Source organism: Hordeum vulgare, chromosome 5H (genome assembly GCF_904849725.1).
Source record: "Hordeum vulgare subsp. vulgare chromosome 5H, MorexV3_pseudomolecules_assembly, whole genome shotgun sequence".
Lineage (NCBI taxonomy): Eukaryota > Viridiplantae > Streptophyta > Magnoliopsida > Poales > Poaceae > Hordeum > Hordeum vulgare.
The window spans coordinates 497,716,193-497,740,306 of NC_058522.1; positions in this window are offsets into that span (position 1 = coordinate 497,716,193).

Below are 24,114 nucleotides of genomic sequence, written 5' to 3' on the forward strand. Positions count from 1 at the left end.
TGGCATGAGATTCGCCTCGCTAGTTTTCAATACAAGCGAGCCTTTTCTCATGCTCCTTTTATTCAGTCTCTCATTGAACATGTGCCCCCCTTTTCTATTGCTCGCGCTCATGTGCATCAAAAATGGGTCATCCCCCCTCACATGGCGGATGATTGGGCACCCAAAAAATCCTCATCTGGTCCTGCTTGACGGGTTGTTGCTCGGTCTAGGTCTCTCTCATCTAGCTCTGCCTCCTTCGATCGCTTTGCTAGTGTTCTTGGGAAAGCACATTCTGCCATAATGAAGGCTTTCACCTTTCAATGCTCACAAAACCACGATGTGGTAACTCGCATGATCTCTTCTAAGAATGCTCTCAAGGCTCGTCTGAGAGACTCGAGAGCAACGGATGTGAGTGAGGATCAGGATCTTCCCCTGCTCCTCCTTCCGACTTCGGTTTTCCCTCTGGCCCTGAGTGGGCTGATTTCCTTGACGAGGTAGGTGGCAGTGGCACCCATTGTGATGATGATGATGGAAGTCGTCTCTGAGTGCGTGGTTGCATGTCCTGGTCCTTCCCTTTTCGATACTTGATGTCAAAGGGGCAGGACATTATCTTAGTATTCGGCTTGTTACCCTTAATGTATGGATGATGAATTATGCCTTATTGTATGGATGATGAATTATGCCTTATTGTATGGATGATGAATTATGTTGAACTATTATGACATATATGGATGATGTGTTATCATGCTATTTTATTGATCTATATGATATCTTCGATGCTCTCATTATCAAAGTATAAGAGGTGCTCCCAACCATAATTATTTTGCTATGCATATAATCAGGGGGAGCTCCATAACAAATCTCTCCTAAGCTACATAACTCTACTTTACTTTTTGAGAGCAATATGCATGTTGTCATCAACTACCAAAAAGGGGGAGAAATAAAGTGCAATCATGCCCTTAATCATATTTTGATGTTGTTGACAACATGCATATAGGAAACTAATCATTTTAATAGAGTGTATCTCAGGTTTTGTGCCCATGAGAGTTTTTGTATGGATCGTGACTAATTTGTCCACGATGCTCAAGAACGAAGAAACAAGACGAAGTGGTCTATCATTCTATTTGTATTTCTTGAGTATAGGGACCCCACACTATTAAGAGGGGATCACTGGGTCTCACAAGAAACTTGCTCAAAATTCTAGGCAATTCCTCTCTCTCTATCTTCCTATGTTGGTCTACTCTTGTTCGGTCGTCCGGTGGTTCTCGGACGTCCGGACGCCGGATGGCCGACGTCCTCCGGAAATCGGGAGCCAACCAACAGATTCAAACCCTCGGACTGCTGGCTCCTCCGGCCGTCCGAGGACCGGATGTCAGGGTATTGTAGGAATTCCTTTGCCACTCAACAGATTCAAAATGTCGGACTTCTGACCATTTCCACACGACCATGCCCCAGACGGCCGATGCCTTTCGGACGTCCGTATGTTGTTCACCTTTTCACGAGATGTTGTGCTAACCACATACTTTGTGCATTTTCGGACGACCGACCACTGTCGGACGTCCGACCCCTCATGGTTGTCCCAACGACCGTGAACTGTCGGACGTTCGGCAACTGCAGAGCATAAGTGGCTCCAACGAACAGTTTTCTACCACAACTATATATAGTCTTCTCCCACCTCGAGTGGGAGTCGTCCAACACAGTGAAAAGATTCCAAGAACACCTTTCTCTCTCACTCCCATTTGCCTACACCAAATCCTAGATCCCAAGTGCATCTCTGAGTTCCTTTGATTATTGTTCCAATCAAAAGATAGATCGTCTCCCTCACCCCCTCTCATGTTGGGGAACGTCGCATGGGAAACAAAAATTTTCCTACGCGCACGAAGACCTATCATGGTGATGTCCATCTACGAGAGGGGATGAGTGATCTATGTACCCTTGTAGATCGTACAACAGAAGCATTAGTGAACGCGGTTGATGTAGTGGAACGTCCTCACGTCCCTCAATCCGCCCCGCGAACAATCCCGCGATCAGTCCCACGATCTAGTACCGAACGGACGGCACCTCCGCATTTAGCACACGTACAGCTCGACGATGATCTCGGCCTTCTTGATCCAGCAAGAGAGACGGAGAGGTAGAAGAGTTCTCCGGCAGCGTGACGGCGCTCCGGAGGTTGGTGATGACCTTGTCTCAGCAGGGCTCCGCCCGAGCTCCGCAGAAACGCGATCTAGAGGAAAAACCGTGGAGGTATGTGGTCGGGCTGCCGCGGAAAAGTCGTCTCAAATCAGCCCCAATACCTCCGTATATATAGGTGGGAGGGAGGGGACCTTGCCTTGGGGCTCAAGGAGCCCCAAGGGGGTCGGCCGAGCCAAGGGGGGAAGACTCCCCCCCAAACCGAGTTGGATTGGGTTTGGTGGGAGGGAGTCCTTCCCTTCCTTCCCACCTCCTCCTTTTTTTTCTTTTCTCTTGATTTTCTCTTCTTGGTGCATAGGGCCCTTTTGGGCTGTCCCACCAGCCCACTAAGGGCTGGTGTGCCACCCTCAAGGCCTATGGGCTTCCCCCGGGTGGGTTGCCCCCCCCCCCCCCCGATGAACTCCCGGAACCCATTCGTCATTCCCGGTACATTCCCGGTAACTCCGAAAACCTTCCGGTAATCAAATGAGGTCATCCTATATATCAATCTTCGTCTCCGGACTATTCCGGAAACCCTCGTGACGTCCGTGATCTCATCCGGGACTCCGAACAACATTCGGTAACCAACCATATAACTCAAATACGCATAAAACAACGTCGAACCTTAAGTGTGCAGACCCTGCGGGTTCGAGACCTATGTAGACATGACCCGAGTGACTCCTCGGTCAATATCCAATAGCGGGACCTGGATGCCCATATTGGATCCTACATATTCTACGAAGATCTTATCGTTTGAACCTCAGTGCCAAGGATTCATATAATCCCGTATGTCATTCCCTTTGTCCTTCGGTATGTTACTTGCCCGAGATTCGATCGTCAGTATCCGCATACCTATTTCAATCTCGTTTACCGGCAAGTCTCTTTACTCGTTCCGTAATACAAGATCCCACAACTTACACTAAGTTACATTGCTTGCAAGGCTTGTGTGTGATGTTGTATTACCGAGTGGGCCCCGAGATACCTCTCCGTTACACGGAGTGACAAATCCCAGTCTTGATCCATACTAACTCAACTAACACCTTCGGAGATACCTGTAGAGCATCTTTATAGTCACCCAGTTACGTTGCGACGTTTGATACACACAAAGTACTCCTCCGGTGTGAGTGAGTTATATGATCTCATGGTCATAGGAATAAATACTTGACACGCAGAAAACAGTAGTAACAAAATGACACGATCAACATGCTACGTCTATTAGTTTGGGTCTAGTCCATCACGTGATTCTCCTAATGATGTGATCCAGTTATCAAGCAACAACACCTTGTTCATAATCAGAAGACACTGACTATCTTTGATCAACTGGCTAGCCAACTAGAGGCTTGCTAGGGACGGTGTTTTGTCTATGTATCCACACATGTAAATGAGTCTTCATTCAATAAAATTATAGCATGGATAATAAACGATTATCTTGATACAGGAATTATAATAATAACTATATTTATTATTGCCTCTAGGGCATAATTCCAATAGTCTCCCACTTGCACTAGAGTCAATAATCTAGCCCTCACATCATCATGTGAACTACATTGTAATAAATCTAACACCCATACAGTTCTGGTGTTGATCATGCTTTGGCCATGGAAGAGGTTTAGTCAGCGGGTCTGCTACATTCAGATCCGTGTGCACTTTGCATATATTTACGTCCTCTCCCTCGACGTAGTCGCGGATGAGGTTGAAGCGTCGTTTGATGTGTCTGGTCTTCTTGTGAAACCGTGGTTCCGTTGCTAAGGCAATGGCACCCGTGTTGTCACAGAACAAGGTTATTGGATTCAGTGCGCTTGGCACCACTCCAAGATCCATCATGAACTGCTTCATCCAGACACCCTCCTTAGCCGCCTCCGAGGCAGCCATGTACTCCGCTTCACATGTAGAATCTGCTACGACGCTTTGCTTGGAACTGCACCAGCTTACCGCACCCCCATTAAGAATAAATACGTATCCGGTTTGCGACTTAGAGTCGTTCGGATCTGTGTCAAAGCTTGCATCGACGTAACCTTTTACGGCGAGCTCTTCGTCACCTCCATACACGAGAAACATCTCCTTAGTCCTTTTCAGGTACTTCAGGATATTCTTGACCGCTGTCCAGTGATCCACTCCTGGATTACTCTGGAACCTACCTGCCATACTTATGGCCAGGCTAACATCCGGTCTAGTGCACAACATCGCATACATGATAGAACCTATAGCTGAAGCATAGGGGACGGAGCGCATATGCTCTCTATCTTCATCAGTTGCTGGGCACTGAGTCTTACTCAATCTCGTACCTTGTAAAACTGGCAAGAACCCTTTCTTGGACTGTTCCATTTTGAACCTCTTCAAAACTTTATCAAGGTATGTGCTTTGTGAAAGTCCTATCAGGCGTTTTGATCTATCCCTATAGATCTTAATGCCTAGAATGTAAGCAGCTTCTCCTAGGTCCTTCATAGAGAAACTTTTATTCAAGTAACCTTTTATGCTCTCCAAAAACTCTACGTTGTTTCCAATCAGTAATATGTCATCCACATATAATATTAGAAACACCACAGAGCTCCCACTCACTTTCTTGTAAATACAAGATTCTCCAACCACTTGTAAAAACCCAAATGCTTTGATCACCTCATCAAAACGTTTGTTCCAACTCCGAGATGCTTGCACCAGTCCATAAATGGATCGCTGGAGCTTGCACACCTTGTTAGCATTCTTAGGATCGACAAAACCTTCGGGTTGTATCATATACAACTCTTCCTTAAGGAAACCGTTAAGGAACGCCGTTTTGACATCCATTTGCCAGATTTCATAATCGAAAAATGCAGCTATTGCTAACATGATTCTGACGGACTTAAGCATCGCTACGGGTGAGAATGTCTCATCGTAGTCAACTCCTTGCACTTGTGAAAAACCCTTTGCCACAAGTCGAGCTTTATAAACGGTCACATTACCGTCAGCGTCCGTCTTCCTCTTAAAGATCCATTTGTTTTGAATGGCCTTGCGGCCCTCAGGTAGTACCTCCAAAGTCCATACTTTGTTCTCATACATGGATCCTATCTCGGATTTCATGGCCTCTAGCCATTTGTTGGAATCTGGGCCCACCATTGCTTCTTCATAATTTGCAGGCTCATTGTTGTCTAACAACATGATTGATAAGACGGGATTACCGTACCACTCTGGAGCAGTACGTGGCCTCGTCGACCTGCGTGGTTCGACAGAAACTTGAACTGGAGCTTCATGATCATCATCATTAACATCCTCCTCAACCGGCGTCGCAATGACAGAGGTTTCCCCTTGCCCTGCGCCACCATCCAGAGGGATGAGAGGTTCGACAACCTCGTCAAGTTCTATCTTCCTCCCACTCAATTCTCTCGAGAGAAACTCCTTCTTGAGAAAAGCTCCGTTTTTAGCAACAAACACTTTGCCCTCGGATTTGAGATAGAAGGTGTACCCAACTGTCTCTTTTGGGTAACCTATGAAGACGCACTTTTCCGCTTTGGGTTCCAACTTTTCAGGCTGAAGCTTTTTGACATAAGCATCACATCTCCAAACTTTAAGAAACGACAACTTTGGCCTTTTGCCATACCACAGTTCGTATGGTGTCGTCTCAACGGATTTTGATGGTGCCCTATTTAAAGTGAATGCAGCTGTTTCTAATGCATAACCCCAAAATGATAACGGCAAATCAGTAAGAGACATCATAGATCGCACCATCTCTAATAGAGTACGATTACGACGTTCGGACACACCATTACGCTGTGGTGTTCGAGGCGGTGTTAACTGTGAAACAATTCCACATTGTCTTAAGTGAGTACCAAACTCGAAACTCAGATATTCACCCCCACGATCAGACCGTAGGAACTTGATCTTCTTGTTACGATGATTTTCCACTTCACTCTGAAATTGCTTGAACTTTTCAAATGTTTCAGACTTGTGCTTCATCAAGTAGACATAACCATATCTACTTAAATCGTCAGTGAAGGTGAGAAAATAACGATATCCGCCGCGTGCCTCCACGCTCATCGGACCACACACATCGGTATGTATGATTTCCAACAAGTCACTTGCACGCTCCATTGTTCCGGAGAACGGAGTCTTAGTCATCTTGCCCATGAGGCATGGTTCGCACGTGTCAAGTGAATCAAAGTCAAGTGACTCCAAAAGTCCATCAGCATGGAGTTTCTTCATGCGCTTTACACCAATATGACCTAAGCGGCAGTGCCACAAAAATATGGCGCTATCATTGTTAACTCTAACTCTTTTGGTCTCAATGTTATGTATATGCGTATCGCTATCAAGATTCAATATGAACAATCCTCTCACATTAGGTGCATGACCATAAAAGATGTTACTCATAGAAATAGAACAACCATTATTCTCTGACTTAAAAGAGTAACCGTCTCGCAATAAACAAGATCCAGATATAATGTTCATGCTCAACGCAGGCACTAAATAACAATGATTTAAGTTCTTCACTAATCCTGACGGTAACTGAAGTGACACTATGCCGACGGCGATTGCATCAACCTTGGAACCATTTTCTATGCGCGTCGTCCCTTCATCTTTCGCGAGCCTTCGTCTATTCCGCAGTTCCTGTTTCGAGTTGCAAATATGAGCAACAGAACCGGTATCGAATATCCAGGCACTACTACGAGAGCCGGTTAAGTACACATCAATAACATGTATATCAAATATACTTGATTTTACTTTGGCCGCCTTCTTATCTGCCAGATACTTGGGGCAATTGCGCTTCCAATGACCCATACCCTTGCAATAGTAGCACTCCGTTTCAGGCTTAGGTCCAGCTTTGGGTTTCTTCGTCGGATTGGCAACAGGCTTGCCGCTCTTCTTCGAATTGCCCTTCTTGCCTTTGCCGTTTCTCTTGAAACTAGTGGTCTTATTCACCATCAACACTTGATGCTCTTTACGGAGTTCAGACTGTGCGACTTTCAGCATCGCAAACAACTCGCCGGGAGACTTGTTCATCCCTTGCATGTTGTAGTTCAACACAAAGCCTTTATAGCTTGGCGGCAGTGATTGAAGGATTATGTCAGTGATAGCTTCTTGCGGGAGTTCAATCCCCAGCTCAGCTAGACGGTTTGAGTACCCAGACATTTTGAGCACATGTTCACTGACAGATGAGTTTTCCTCCATCTTGCAAGCATAGAATTTATCGGAGGTCTCATACCTCTCGATCCGGCCGTTCTTCTGAAAGATAAACTTCAACTCCTGGAACATCTCAAATGCTCCATGACGCTCAAAGCGACGTTGAAGTCCCGGTTCTAAGCCATACAACACTGCACATTGAACTATTGAGTAGTCCTTCTTACGTGCTAACCAAGCGTTCTTAACATCCTGATCAGCCATAGCGGGTGGTTCATCTCCTAACGCAGCATTAAGGACATAATCCTTCTTCCCAGCTTGTAAGATTAGCTTAAGATTACGAGCCCAGTCTACAAAGTTGCTTCCATCATCTTTCAACTTAGCTTTCTCTAGGAACGTAATAAAATTCAGGATGATCGTCGCGTGAGCCATGATCTACAACACAAATATATTCAAAGTGGACTTATACTATGTTCAAGATAATTAGAGTTTAACTTAATCAAATTATTCGCTAAACTCCCACTCAAAAAGTACTTCTCTCTAGTCATTTGAGTGGTTCATGATCCACTTACACTAGCTCAAGTCCGATCATCACGTGAGTTGAGTATAGTTTCAGTGGTAAGCATCCCTATGCTAATCATATCATCTATATGATTCATGATCGACCTATCGGTCTCATGTGTTCCGAGGCCATGTCTGCACATGCTAGGCTCGTCAAGCTTAACCCGAGTGTTCCGCGTGCGCAACTGTTTTGCACCCGTTGTATGTGAACGTTGAGTCTATCACACCCGATCATCACGTGGTGTCTCGAAACGACGAACTGTAGCAACGGTGCACAGTCGGGGAGAACACAATTTCGTCTTGAAATTTTAGTGAGAGATCGCCTCATAATGCTACCGTCGTTCTAAGCAAAATAAGGTGCATAAAAGGATTAACATCACATGCAATTCATAAGTGACATGATATGGCCATCATCACGTGCTTCTTGATCTCCATCGCCAAAGCACCGGCACGATCTTCTTGTCACCGGCGCCACACCATGATCTCCATCAACGTGTTGCCATCGGGGTTGTCGTGCTACTCATGCTATTACTACTAAAGCTACATCCTAGCAAAATAGTAAACGCATCTACAAGCACAAACGTTAGTATAAAGACAACCCTATGGCTCCTGCCGGTTGCCGTACCATCGACGTGCAAGTCGATATTTCTATTACAACATGATCATCTCATACATCCATCATATCACATCACATCGTTGGCCATATCACATCACAAGCATACCCTGCAAAAACAAGTTAGACGTCCTCTAATTTTGTTGTTGCATGTTTTACGTGGTAACCAAGGGTATCTAGTAGGATCGCATCTTACTTACGCAAACACCACAACAGAGATATATGAGTTGCTATTTAACCTCATCCAAGGACCTCCTCGGTCAAATCTGATTCAACTAAAGTTGGAGAAACTGACACTTGCCAGTCATCTTTGAGTAACGGAGTTACTCGTAACGATGAAACCAGTCTCTCGTAAGCGTACGAGTAATGTCGGTCCAAGCCGCTTCAATCCAACAATACTGCGGAATCAAGAAAAGACTAAGGAGGGCAGCAAAACGCACATCACCGCCCACAAAAACTTTTGTGTTCTACTCGAGAAAACATCTACGCATGAACCTAGCTAATGATGCCACTGTTGGGGAACGTCGCATGGGAAACAAAAATTTTCCTACGCGCACGAAGACCTATCATGGTGATGTCCATCTACGAGAGGGGATGAGTGATCTACGTACCCTTGTAGATCGTACAGCAGAAGCGTTAGTGAACGCGGTTGATGTAGTGGAACGTCCTCACGTCCCTCGATCCGCCCCGCGAACAATCCCGCGATCAGTCCCACGATCTAGTACCGAACGGACGGCACCTCCGCGTTCAGCACACGTACAGCTCGACGATGATCTCGGCCTTCTTGATGCAGCAAGAGAGACGGAGAGGTAGAAGAGTTCTCCGGCAGCATGACGACGCTCCAGAGGTTGGTGATGACCTTGTCTCAGCAGGGCTCCGCCCGAGCTCCGCAGAAACGCGATCTAGAGGAAAAACCGTGGAGGTATGTGGTCGGGCTGCCGTGGAAAAGTCGTCTCAAATCAGCCCCAATACCTCCGTATATATAAGTGGGAGGGAGGGGACCTTGCCTTGGGGCTCAAGGAGCCCCAAGGGGGTCGGCCGAGCCAAGGGGGAAGACTCCCCCCCCAAACCGAGTTGGACTTGGTTTGGTGGGAGGGAGTCCTTCCCTTCCTTCCCACCTCCTCCTTTTTTTTTCTTTTCTCTTGATTTTCTCTTCTTGGCGCATAGGGCCCTTTTGGGCTGTCCCACCAGCCCACTAAGGGCTGGTGTGCCACCCTCAAGGCCTATGGGCTTCCCCGGGGTGGGTTGCCCCCCCCCCCCCCCGGTGAACTCCCGGAACCCATTGGTCATTCCTATATATCAATCTTCGTCTCTGGACTATTCCGGAAACCCTCGTGACGTCCGTGATCTCATCCGGGACTCCGAACAACATTCGGTAACCAACCATATAACTCAAATACGCATAAAACAACGTCGAACCTTAAGTGTGCAGACCCTGCGGGTTCGAGAACTATGTAGACATGACCCGAGTGACTCCTCGGTCAATATCCAATAGCGGGACCTGGATGCCCATATTGGATCCTACATATTCTACGAAGATCTTATTGTTTGAACCTCAGTGCCAAGGATTCATATAATCCCGTATGTCATTCCCTTTGTCCTTCGGTATGTTACTTGCCCGAGATTCGATCGTCAGTATCCGCATACCTATTTCAATCTCGTTTACCGGCAAGTCTCTTTACTCGTTCCGTAATACAAGATCCCGCAACTTACACTAAGTTACATTGCTTGCAAGGCTTGTGTGTGATGTTGTATTACCGAGTGGGCCCCGAGATATCTCTCCGTCACACGGAGTGACAAATCCCAGTCTTGATCCATACTAACTCAACGAACACCTTCGGAGATACCTGTAGAGCATCTTTATAGTCACCCAGTTACGTTGCGACGTTTGATACACACAAAGTATTCCTCCGGTGTTAGTGAGTTATATGATCTCATGTTCATAGGAACAAATACTTGACACGCAGAAAACAGTAGCAACAAAATGACACGATCAACATGCTACGTCTATTAGTTTGGGTCTAGTCAATCACGTGATTCTGCTAATGACGTGATCCAGTTATCAAGAAACAACACCTTGTTCATAATCAGAAGACACTGACTATCTTTGATCAACTGGCTAGCCAACTAGAGGCTTGCTAGGGACGCGGTGTTTTGTCTATGTATCCACACATGTAAATGAGTCTTCATTCAATACAATTATAGCATGGATAATAAACGACTATCTTGATACAGGAATTATAATTATAACTATATTTATTATTGCCTCTAGGGCATAATTCCAACAGGGATTGCCATACAAATGATGCACTAGAGCTAAGAGTATGTGAAAGCTCTTAAAGAAAACTAGTGGGTGTGCATCCAACTTGCTTGCTCACGAAGACCTAAGGCAATTTTGAGGAAGCCTATCATTGGAATATAGAAGCCAAGTTATATAACGAAAATTTCCCACTAGCTATATGGTGGCGACAAAACGAGAGACTCTCAATCATGAAGATCATGGTGCTTAATATGCACAAGTGTGGAAAGGTGGTAGCATTGTCCCTTCTCTGTTTTTCTCTCATTTTTTTTGGTGGGCTCTTTGGCCTTATATATATATATATATATATATATATATATTTTATATATTTTTTGGTGGGCATCTTTGGCCTCTTTTATTTCCTCACATGGGACAATGCTCCATCAATGATGATCATCACACTTTCAACTCAAAACTTAGAGCAACGATGACTCTATATGGAATGCCTTCGGTAGTGTACCGTGACAATGATCTAGCATGGCATAGACATTAATGGAAACATCATGCTAGCTATCTTACGATCATGCAATGGCAATGTAGAAGTGGTGGCACATGTCTTGGTGGTAGTTGCATGGCAATATATCTCGGAATGACTTTGAAAAGGCCATAGTAGGTAGGTATGGTGGCTGTTTTCAGGGAGGCTAATGGTGGGTTTTGTGCACCGGCGAAAGTTGCAGGGCACTAAGAAGATAGTGATGGTGGAAGGTGAAAGTGCATCGAAACCATGGACTCAACATTAGTCATGAAGAACTCATATACTTGTTGCAAAAGTTTTATTAGTAATCGAAACAAAGCATTCAACGCATACTCCTAGGGGAAGGGTTGGTAGGTATAAACCATCGCGCGATCCCGACCGCCACACAAAGGATGAAAATCAATAGACTAATCATGCTCAGACTTCATCACATAGCGGTTCACCATACGTGCATGCTACGGGAATCACTAACTTCAACACAAGTATTTCTAGATCGACAACACCTTACTAGCATAACTTCAATATTACCACAACCACAACTCAAAACTAATTGAGATGAATCAAACTTCTCTAACTATTCAATGCACATGAAGGTTGAAGTTTTTGTATCCCTTTGGATAACTACCCCTTTTGAGACTACTTTCAAAGCATAGATCAACTACCAAGCCACGCACCACCGTGCTCTAAAATATATAAGTGAAGCACATAGAGCAAAAGCATCTAGCTCAAAAGATATAAGTGAAGCACATGTGAGCTGAATTGTCTACCAAAGGATATAAGTGAAGCTCGACAAAATCACGGTGAGTGCATGTCTCTCTATCTAGGTGTGCAGCAAGGATGATTGTGACACAACAAAAATAAAAGACTCCTACGATACAAGACGCTCCAAGAAAAACACATAACAAGTGGTGAATAAAAATATAGCCCCAAGTAACGTTACCGATGGATTGAAGACGAAAGAGGGGATGCCTTCCCGGGGCATCCCCAAGCTCAGGATTTTACGGCATCCTTGAATCTCTTGGGGTGCCTTAGGCATCCCCAAGCTTGAGCTCTTGCCACTCTTTATCTCTTTGTCCATAAGAACTTCGCCCAAAACTTGAAAACTTCACAACACGAAACTTAAACAGAAACTCGTGATAACATTAGTATAAGAAAGCAAACCACCACTTCCTTAGGTACTGTAGCAAACTTAAATTCTACTTATGCTGATGTTGGGTTACTGTATTTTCAATCTTTCATGGCTAATACCCCCCGATACTATCCATAGTTTCATCAAAATAAGCAACCAACACAACAAAAACAGAATCTGTTAACAGCAGACCAGTCTGTAGCAATCTGTATTCTTCGTATACTTATGGTACTTCAAAAATTCTTAAAAATTACGAGAGTCTGAAAAATTTGCGTAGAAATCAGCATAAAAAATAATCAACTCAAAATCTCTTACAGGAAAAAAAGTAAAATTCTTTTCGTGAGCCGAAAGTTTCTGTCTTTTCCAGCATGACCAAACGATCATCCCCAAGACTAATCATAACGGTTTTGCTTGGCACAAACGCAAAAAGAAACACAAAAAACACAATCATAACAGAATTATGAAAGTGTGAAAACACAAAACAGAAAGAAAAAGGATAAATTCGTTGGGTTGCCTCCCAACAAGCGCTTTTGTTTAACGCCCTTAGCTAGGCAAAAGGTGGTGGAATCACGTATAGTCATCTTTGGTGCTCAAACCATAAGTAGCCCTCATCATAGATTCATAAGGCAATCCTATTTTCTTTCTAGGAAAGTGCTCCATGCCCTTCTTTAAAGGAAATTGAAATCTAATATTCCCTTCCTTCATACCGATGATAGCACCAATAGTCCTTAGGAAAGGTCTACCAAGAATAATGGGGCATGAAGGATTGCAATCTATGTCAAGTACAATGAAATCCACGGGTACATAGTTCTTATTTGCAACAATAAGAACATCATCGATCCTTCCCATGGGTTTCTTGACAGTAGAATCCGCAAGATGCAAATTAAGAGAACACTCTTCAATCTCATTGCAAGAATCATAGATCTAGTTGGCCAAACAAAACCCAAGACTCAGAGAGACTTACAAGGATCTAAAATCATGCATATAAGAAATCAGCAAAGACTCAAATATATAACATAGATAACATGATCACAAATCCACAATTCATCGAATCTCGACAAGCACACCGCCAAAGAGGATTACATCGGATAAATCTCCATGAAGATCATGGAGAACTTTGTATTGAAGATCCAAGAGAGGGAAGAAGCCATCTAGCTACTAACTACGGACCCGTAGGTCTGAAGTGAACTACTCACGAGTCATTGGAGGGGCGATGATGTTGATGTAGAAGCCCTCCAACTCCAAAGTCCCCTCCGGCAGGGCACCGGGAAGGGTCTCCAGATGATATTTCGTGGAAACGGAAGCTTGCGGCGGCGGAAAAGTATTTTCGTGGATCCCTTGATTTTTTTCTGTATTTTAGGGAATATATAGGCGAAGGAGCTAGGTAAGGGGGCGCCATGGAGGCCACAAGTCTGCTAGCCGCCGCCCCCCTGGTGGCGGCTACAGGCCTTTTGGGATCCCTATAGCTCTCCTGGCTTGGCCCACAAGCCCCCTAATCTTCTTCCGTTTGGGAAAAATTTATTTCGGGGATTTTATTCCATTTGGACTCCGTTCCAAAATCAGATCTGAAAAGAGACAAAAACACAGAAAAAAGAGGAACTGGCACTTGGCACTGAATTAATAAGTTAGTCCCAAAAAAGATATAAAAGGTACATAAAACATCCGAAGATGACAAGATAACAACATGAAACCATCAAAAATTATAGATACGTTTGAGACGTATCAGTACTTGGCCCTCATGATGTACATCATATGAGCCTCGCTCTAGATTGTACCAACCATAAAGGGACCAACGGTGTGCCCTGTGCATGTGAAATAGTTCATGGTCGCCCTACCTCGCATGATCCCATCATGAGAGTGACCACATCACTCTCGCCACTAGTAATGCGGGCTCCCTGCTAGCACCCACCAAAGTAATCAACAAAACCATGTCCCATAAGGGGTATCATGGTCGCACATGTAAGGTTGGGACGGTCGAACTATCTTAAATCTAATCCCGTTTCCGAAACCACACATACAAAACTTTTCTCGGCACACCACTTTTTCCCAAGTGGTCACCCATCTCAACACCATCTCCCTCAAGCATTAGTAGCACCTCATGAGGTTTTCAAAAAGCCTTTGAATTAATCCATTTCATTGTCACCATGCATAGTCCCATCCCGTTTGCGTAGAAACTACTAGTAACCTCACTACTTCCCACCCGCACAACCCTCATAGGTGGTAGGTTCATGCCCAAGTGCAAGTATCAACGAGGAGTTTCTCGGAGATAACCCAGCAAGGTGGTCACCGACTTGATCATGATGCAAATGCAATGGAATATAGTGCTCTATGGCATGCAAAATAAATGGTTTCTTAGACATGGTCAAAGGGCTGCTTTCCTGGTTCCGCAAAGTCTTCAAGGTCTTCTCATGCTTCTCGTCCAACTCCGATCACTTTGTCTACTTCTTCGTCTATCGCGGGAATAACCACAATAAGCCACACAACGAGTAGAAAAACAAAATGTTCTATAAGTAGGATTATCATTATTTTTCTTGGATATATGTGGTCATAAGAAAAATGTCTAAAGTTGTTCTAAGGGATTTGGATCACCATAGATTTTTGAATGGTGTAAATGGAGGCATCACTGGCCCCACAAGAAGTCTAAGAAAATATTTTGTTAAAAATTCGTGGAGGCAATCATTTAATAGGGTATGAATTTAGAAATATTTAGGAAGTGGTTTCATTGAATTTGGAGTTGGTATGATTCCCCTATGATTTTTCTACTATGGAAATAGTGAATAATAAAGTTATTTATTTGTCCTTGCAAAACATTGCATGACAAAGATCTTGACCAAGGCCAGAAAAATAGAGCATAATTTTAGAGTCATCTACAAATTGGAATCACCCAAATTGGAGTTGATTTGAGCTCTCTAACAATTTTGCAAGGTGGGGTGGTAAATATTAAACTGTGAGTTTGAATATTAATACTATAGAAAAGTTCTTTGGAAAAATGTACAGAGCACATATTTGGATAGGCATTGATTTTAGGGACTCCTAGTAATTTAAATCAATATTTTTGGATCTAATATAAATATATTATGTATTTTACAAGTTTCTGAAAAACAAAAATGGAAAAGGGGGTTTTACCCAATGGGCTATTTGGCGCACACGGCGTAGGATAGGCAGAGGGGTGCAACGGGCCGGCCCAGCAACTCTGGCGTGCACCTAGGTATACGTCGAAGGCGTACTGCTTGCACTACATCTCCCGCTGAGGGAAGCGGGGCACGGGATCCCGCCTCCACTTGAACATGAGGGCCTGACCGGTGGGAGCCTTACAGGAGGGCCCACCTGTCGGGTTCTTCTCCTGTCTCCCGCTCGAGCGGGGAGGACCAGGGGCACGACCACACCTCGTCGGTGCCGTTCTAGCGGCTCCGACCACCTCTGATGATGCTTTTCCCACCGAAGAACTCGGGGAGGAGCCCCTACCCAACCAGGGGTGCGACCCTTGCCGAGGAGAGCCCATAACAGGGAGCCCTTGGCTGTGGCGGAGACCGACAACGACGGCCTAGGTAATAGCGCTCCAGTCTTCGGCAGGAGGAAGGGAGGTGAGGGAGGAGGTTGAGGAGGTGTTGGGGTGCCCCGGTAGGGGCTAGATGGAGAGGAGGGCCCGGTGATGCTCGAATTCGAGCGAGACCGAGGTTGCAACCTTGAGACCATGGAAGGAGGAGGAGGTCACGAGAAGTGCCTAGGGGTGGCCCAGGAGGCAATTAGAGGGAGAGGGTGGGAAGAGGGGGTAGCAGGTGCTTGGGGGAGCCTTTAAATAGCCGATACTGGGCTCGCCGTGGACAAGGTTCACGACCACCCTGGGCATGGCTCTTGGAGGCAAGGGGGGCGCGATGGTCCTCCCTCTGGTGCTCGTGGGACTAGTCCATGACACAGGGAGGGGAGAGGAGGAGCGGGGCGAGCTCGAGGTGGGCCCCTTGCACATGCAGCGAGTGGCGGAGCCTAGCGGTGTCGGGAACACACGTGCAGGGTGAGGAAGGGGCCAGAGGAGGGAGAGGGAACAGGGGGGCGACACTCGACATGTTACGCACACCGGGGACATCGGCAGGCGCGCGAGGGGTGCTCGAGGTGGTCGGGGCACGGTGTTGGGCACCTCTACAATACTCTAGTGCACCATAGCACACTCCACGCAGCCACTAGTGTCTGGAGGGTCTAGGAAGGAATATACAAAGTCCTACTGGCCTTGGATGCCCTGGTAATTCCTTAAAGGATAAGATAAGTAGGGGAAGGGGGAATCTGTTGTCCATAGGGTGGTAAATGGAGGTTTTACCACCTCAATCAGTGATTGAGGCCATGGGGTTTTTACTGGAGGTAAAAGGTGACTAGCAAGAGCTCTGGTAAAATTTTGAGCTCAAGGAGAAAAGTAGAAGTGGTCAAAATAATGAATCCTAGAATACACCAGAAGATGTTTGATGGGGTTTCGGGCAAGCAAATGGAGTCTAACTGTTATGAAACTTAACGGTATCAAATGGTTGTGATAAATAATCATGTGCACCAAATTAGGGATTTTTTGGGGAAAGTTTCCAATGTAAACTTGGAAAACCCTAGAAATGGGCGGAAATGGCTTTCTTAAGATAAACCCATGCAATTTAATTCCACAAATGCACCACTTGGTGTGGTGACATTATTTGAGTATTAGAACATGCCCAAAAAGTTTGGGATTAATTGAAGAAACTTCACAATGTAAAATTTCTCAATTCTAGAAATGAGGAGAAGTGGTTTTGAGGGGCTTGGGGCAAGTTCATTTGTTCTCCTTGATGCACCAATCAGTGTGGATGCATTATCGGAGCATTAGATTATTTCCACAAAATTTGAGCACAATTGGAGACACTTGGCAATGTAGAGTTGCTCAAATATGGATATAGTCAGATAGGGTTTTTGAATATTTAGGTGAATCAAATCAAGTTGGATTGAGATGAAACTTGGCAAGATCATTACATATATCATGTGTGACTTGCTAAAATTTTACTGGAATTTATTGATAATATTTCTTATAGAAATATTTCAAAAGCTTGAAATAGGCAGAAAGGGTTTTGAAGGGGTTTCTCCAATATTTTGAACATGACCGTGAGTTGAAACTCTTATATATGGAATATATATGTCCACTGAGTTTCCCTAAAATTTCCCAAATATTTTGAACGCTAGAAAAATAATTTTTCTTCGTAAAAGACCATTTCTGGCCTAAAAAAGGTATTTAATAAAATAGGAAAATTACTGTTAAAATAATAAATTTATGGTTTTGGGAAGTATTTTTGATAATAGGATTCAAATAAAATATTTGGGGCAAAACATCTTCCCTAATTTGAGGACTTGTAGTACAAATCCCAACTCAGGGATTTTTGAAAACTTAAATTAAATAAATGATTTTTGGTCAAAATTGTATTTGGTAAAAATTGTTTTTTGGTCCTATACACATGGTATGGTCATTGGATGAGCCCAGGGAGTAGGAGGGAGTTTTGTGATTTAAAACACAAGCAAACAACAATCAGTTCAAGCATCACATCACATAGAAAAAGCATCACATCACATCACTTAGCAAAGAACGCAAAACACACGGTGTGACAACAAGGCTGATGCAGTCGAGCATTCGGATGGAAAGAGAGACATTGGCCCCTCATTGTCCGCGCCCTGAGGAAGAAGCAGTAGATGTCCGCCGGAGGCTCCTCCGATGCGAGGAACACACCATCCGATGTCGGCACCGTGAGCCCCGCGCCCGCAGCCAACGCCGGCCTCCCCCTTGCATAGGAAGGCGTGCTCGGTGCCTCCTTCGAGACGGGCTCAGGGTTTCCACATGGAAAGCGTCCGACCTAACCAGGATGACGAAGGAGATGCTCAGGCACCACCTGGCGGCGTGCTTCGACGTGCACCCCCATGAGCGCAAGGTGCGACACCAGGCACCAGGGGCACAAGAGTTCCTCGCCCAATAGATCAACAAGATGCGGGAGGCTCAAGCCATGCACGGGAGTGTGGCCCGCGACGCTCTACTAGCACGATCACCACCCCCGGGAAGAACGACAAGGTACGCATGTGCGTTGATGTCAGATGCCTCAACGGGAACGACTCATGGGACCCCTTCTGGACGAACACGCTGGTGTGAGCTAGAGCATCGCCGCCGATCGAGTTCGCATGCCCTTCGGCATGAGGAACGCTGTTGCCACCTTCCAAAGGCTAGCGCGACTCTCGGTGGTGCCACACGAGTCATCAAGCTCTAGCGAGCCTTGAAGATCCTAAGCACAGGACGACCGGAGCGGAGAGCTTCCATGACCCGCCCCGCCGACGACCACAGTGTCTTGATTCCCATGTGACATTTCCATTGTTGAGTTAAGGCACCCACGAGGCTACACTTGCATCGAGTCGGCAAGGTTCGTCCTTATAGTGCCCTTGATTTTTGGCTATGTATCGGACCTAATTATCATTTGATTTAGTTTATGTTGTTCACCTAAATCTTATGTTTGATGTCTCCATGCCATCTGAAATTGCCACGCCCTTGTGGCTGCCCTCGAGCTGGGCATGACACGTGTGCCCAGGTCCATCCTGTCGACACTGGTAAATCCCGAGGAGTGAAAGGACGTGGATGTCCCCTAGAGGGGGCGCGTGAATAGACATTTTAAAATAATTATGGTTTAGGCTCAAACAAATGTGAAATAAAACTAATGTTTAATTAGCCAAGCACAAAACCTAAAAAACTAGGCACACCTATGTGCACTAACAACTTATGCTAAGCAAGATAAACAACTAAGTGATAGCAAGATATATATATATAACAAGAAACAATATGGCTATCACAAAGTAAAGTGCATAAGTAAAGGGCTCGGGTAAGAGATAACCAAGGCACACAGAGATGACGATGTATCCCGAACTTCACACGCTTGCGGATGCTACTCTCCATTTGAATCGGTGTGGAGGCACAAAATGCTCCCCAAGAATCCACTAAGGCCACAGTAATCTCCTCACTCCCTCACACAATGCAAGATGACGTGATTCCACTAAGGGACCCTTGAGGGTGGTCACCAAACCCATACAATAAGGTTGGGGCAATATCCACAACTTAATTGGAGGCTCCCAACAACACCACAAAGCTTCACCACAATGGATTGTGGCTCCGAGATGACTTTTCAAATGCTTGGGGAAATCTCCACCACCTAATTGGAGATCACAACGCTTGTCCGGAGCTTTACACCACAATGATTGAACTCCTAGGCACCACCAAGCTTCTAGGATGCCAAAGCACCCAAGAAGAACAAGCTCTAGGGTACCAAGCACCCAAGAGTAATAAGCTTCTCAAACTTAAGTTCCACATATCACCGTGGAGAACACAAACCTATGCACCAATTGCAATGGCAAGGGCACATGGAGTGACCAAGTCCTTCTCTCCCAAATCCCTCCGCAACAACTAATGTTATGGAAGAAAATGAGAGGAAGAACAAAGAAGAACACGAAGAACTCCAAGATTTAGATCCAAGGGGTTCCTCTCACATAGAGGAGAAAGTTATTGGTGGAAACGTGGATCTAGATCTCCTCTCTCTTTTCCCTCAAGAACTAGCAAGAATCATTGGATGAATTGAGAGTTAGCAAGCTCGAAGAAGGTCAACAATGGGGGCAAACAAGAGCTCAAAGGATAGGGTTCAATGGGGAAGAACGACTTTTATAGGAAGAGAAAAATCCAAATGTTACCCCCTCAGCCTCCACATGAGCGGTACTACCGCTAGGACGGAGGGTAGCAGTCAACGAGGGAGGCAAAGGCCGGTAGTACAGCCGGAGCGGTACTACCGCTGCGAGGAGCGATACTACCGATCATAAGAAGTAGTCGTCGCCTCCTATATCCCCTCACGGCCTGCTGCAGACCTATCCAGAAATTCCAAGGGGTTGTGGCACGGTAGTAATAAGCGGTATTAGTACTTGCTCGTCAGTACTACTGCCCTGCACTACCACTCCATAAACTGCTCACTCTGATACAAAAAGTGTCGAGACCCATGGGCAGCGGTACTAGCCAGCGGAATTGGCCAGAGTACTTCCGCCCCAGAGTGGTACTACCTCTGCCAGGGCGGTACTACCGATCATAAGAGGAAGTACCATTCCAGGGAGCGGACTACCACTTGGATCATTCCAAGAAGACCACATGTAACAGATGAAAAGCATGAATACCAGAAATGCCATATCTTTCGCATACGAGCTCGGAACTGAGCAAACTCAAGCTTGTTGGATTCGCGACGATAAGAGCTATCCAACAGTGAGTGTTCGAACCTTGTTTTAGGACAAGATGTTGGACGCAGATCTGGGACTCGGACACTAACCTTCCAGAGCATGAATAAAAGAGATTACTTAAAACTCTCAAGAAGCATCGGGCTGCTATTTGGTATACTCTTGATGATTTTAAGGGCATAAGCCTCACTCTATGTCAGCACAAGATTAATATGGAACCAGATGCTAAACCTATTGTTGATCATCAGTGCCACTTAAATCCTAAGATGAAGGAAGTGGTAAGAGCTGAAATAGTAAAGCTTCTAGAGGCAGGTATAATTTATCCTATTGCTGATAGTAGATGAGTAAGTCATGTTTATTGTGTTCCTACGAAAGGAGGAATAACTATTGTTCCTAATGATAAAATTGAACTTATCCCACAACAAATCGTAATTGGTTATAGAATGGTAATTGATTTTAGGAAATAAAACAAAGCTTCCGACCCCCAATGATTTGCGTTGGTTTCCCTCCAAGCTTACACGGGGATGTAACACATCGACGACAAGTATTTCCCTCAGTTATGAAACCAAGGTATGAATCCAGTAGGAAGATCAGCAAGACTATGCAAGCGGTACCTGCGCACAAATAACAAATCCTTGCATCCGAACGCGAGTAGGGGTTGTCAATCCCTCGTGGGTAAAGTAAAGATAGATTGATAGATGCAAATAAGAGTGATAGCAAATAAAACGCAACAAGGTATTTTTTTGGTTTTTTGATGATATAGATCTAAAAGTAAAAGAGCAAACAAAATGGAAACATAAATAGCAAAGTAGAGATTGCAAATAGATGATGTGAAGTAGACCCGGGGGCCATAGGTTTCACTAGTGGCTTCTCTCGGGAAAATTCACCCTGGGCGTTTGGGTACCCGAACCCGCTACTCGAACCCGAACCGTACCGAATTACCCGAATTGTCGGGTAATTCGGGTATCGGGTAAGGGTTTGGTTCTCATTTCTTGACTATTCGTTTTTCGGGTTAGGGTTCGGGTTCTAATGTGGAAAACCCGAAATACCCATACTACCCAAATTATTCATACTGTCCAAAATTTTCATCCTATTATTACACTAACTTGTTACCCATACTAACTAAAATACTCATATTACCAAAAATACCCATACTATCGAGTTATTCATATCAAAAGTTGATGTATGCTCAGAATATTTTGGGTATTTTGGGTACACGATTTACCCGAACCGAAATTTTGGGTAATTTGGGTTTGGGTATTTTGGATACCCGAATTACCCGAACCGAAATTTTGGGTAATTTGGGTTCGGGTATTTTCTTTGACATAAATAATTTTGGTTCCCATTTTCGAATACCCGAATCACCCATAAACTGAATTACTCGAACCAAAATAACCAAAATACCTGAATGCCTAGGCTGAGAGAAAATAGCAAACGGTGGGTAGACAAATTACTGTTGGTCAATTGATGGAACAACAAATAATTATGATGATATCGAAGACAATGATCATGTATATAGGCATCACATCCAAGACAAGTAGACCGACTTCTGCCTGCATCTACTTCTAGTACTCCAGACATCAACCACTATCCAGCATGCATATAGTGTATTGAGTTCATGGAGAAACGGAGTAATGCCTTAAAAACAATGACATGATGTAGACAAGATCTATTCTTGTAGGAATAGACCCCATCGTTTTATCCGTGATAGCAATGATACATGCGTGTCATGTCTCTTTCTATCACTGAGATTGAGCACCGCAATATCGAACCCATCTAAAAAAACCTCTTCCCATTGCAATATAAAATATCAAGTTGTCCAAGCAAAAAACAAATATCGGAGAAGAAATGTGATGCTAAAATAAATTATATTCAAGCATGAATATGATTTCATAGATCTGATCATAAACTCACAATTCATCGGATCCCAACAAACACGCCGCAAAAGAATGAGTTACATCATATGGATCTCCAAGAGACCATTGTATTGAGAAACAAAACAGGAGAGAAAGCCATCTAGCTACTACCTACGGACCCGTAGGTCTGTTATGAACTACTCACGCATCATCGGAGGAGCACCAATCAGGATGATGAACCCCTCCGTGATTGTGTTCCTCTCCGGAACGGTCTTGATATTGGATTTCGTGGCTTCTAGGACTTGGGGCGGCTAAAATGATTTTTCATTGACTCCCCTAGATTTTCTGGATATTGGGGTATTTATAGAACTCACAGGCGATGGAGGAGGTGCCCGAGGCCCCCACTAGGCACCAAACCGTGCCAGGGGCCCTAGACATGCCCTAGTGTCTAGTGGGCCACCTAGCCCTCGTCTCGTGCTCATCCTTGCCCCCCCCCCAAGTTTCCTTCTATTCCAACAAAAATCTCTGTAATGTTTCGTGGCAATTGGACTTCATCTAATATTGATTTTCTGTGAAGGAATTTTTTTGCAAAAAACAACAACTGGCACTAGGTACTATGTCAATAGGTTAGTCCCAAAGAATGATATAAAGTTGCTATAAAATGATCATAGAACATCCAAGAATGATAACATAACAACATGTAATAATCAAAAATTATAGATACGTTGGAGTAATAGCAGCATCGTGAAGCTTAATTCCTGCTCGTCCTCGAGTAGGTAAATGATAAAAACAATTTTTTTGATGTGGAATGGTGCCTCACATATTCAACATATTCTTTTTCTTTTTAGCATGGACATATGGACTTCTAGATGATGCAGAGAAATTGTATATAGTTTGATATGAATATTTCAATACTCAAGCATATCAACAAGAAACCAAGTCTTTCAAAATATCAATGCTAAAGAATGTTATCCCTAGCCCATCATGCTCTATCAGTGATCCACTCATGCAACACACCCAAATATTAACTAAATACAATGCTCAAGTATGATAATGGTGTTCCTTATTTGGTGCTTTATAAGATAAGATGGAGACTCAAATTCAAAATAAAAATTTCATAAAGTAACTAGATAGGCCCTTCGCACACAAAAGCGGGGATTTGTAGAGGTGCGATAGCTCAACGTGAAAAAAATTAGAGATAAAGTATTTTGGGTGGTATGCTTTTCTTGTCAACGAAAACGACTAAGAGTTTCCAATATCCTCCATTCTAAACAAATTATAGGCGGTTCCCAAACAAAAAATAAAGTTTATTCCTTTTTTCACCATTTTTTCTCATTCCACGGCTAGCCGTATCCATGGGTACCATCCATACCAACAATTTCCAAGGGATTTATTATTTGACAAATTTTTTTGCATTTTGGGATGGGAACCGCTATTACCACCATACTTTCATGCAATGACAAGTGAATAAACACTCATCTTGAGAATAACCTATTTAACATGGAATATACCGGCCACCCCTCGCCACTTCATGAGCGATACGGGCACACAAAATAGAAATTTATTTTGAACATTAGACTTGGCACTTGCAAATTTACTTGGAACGGTGTTGAAATACCGCATGTAGGCAGGTATGGTGGACTCATTTGGCACAACTTTGCGTTTAGGATTTGGATGCACAAGCAGTATTCTCGCTTA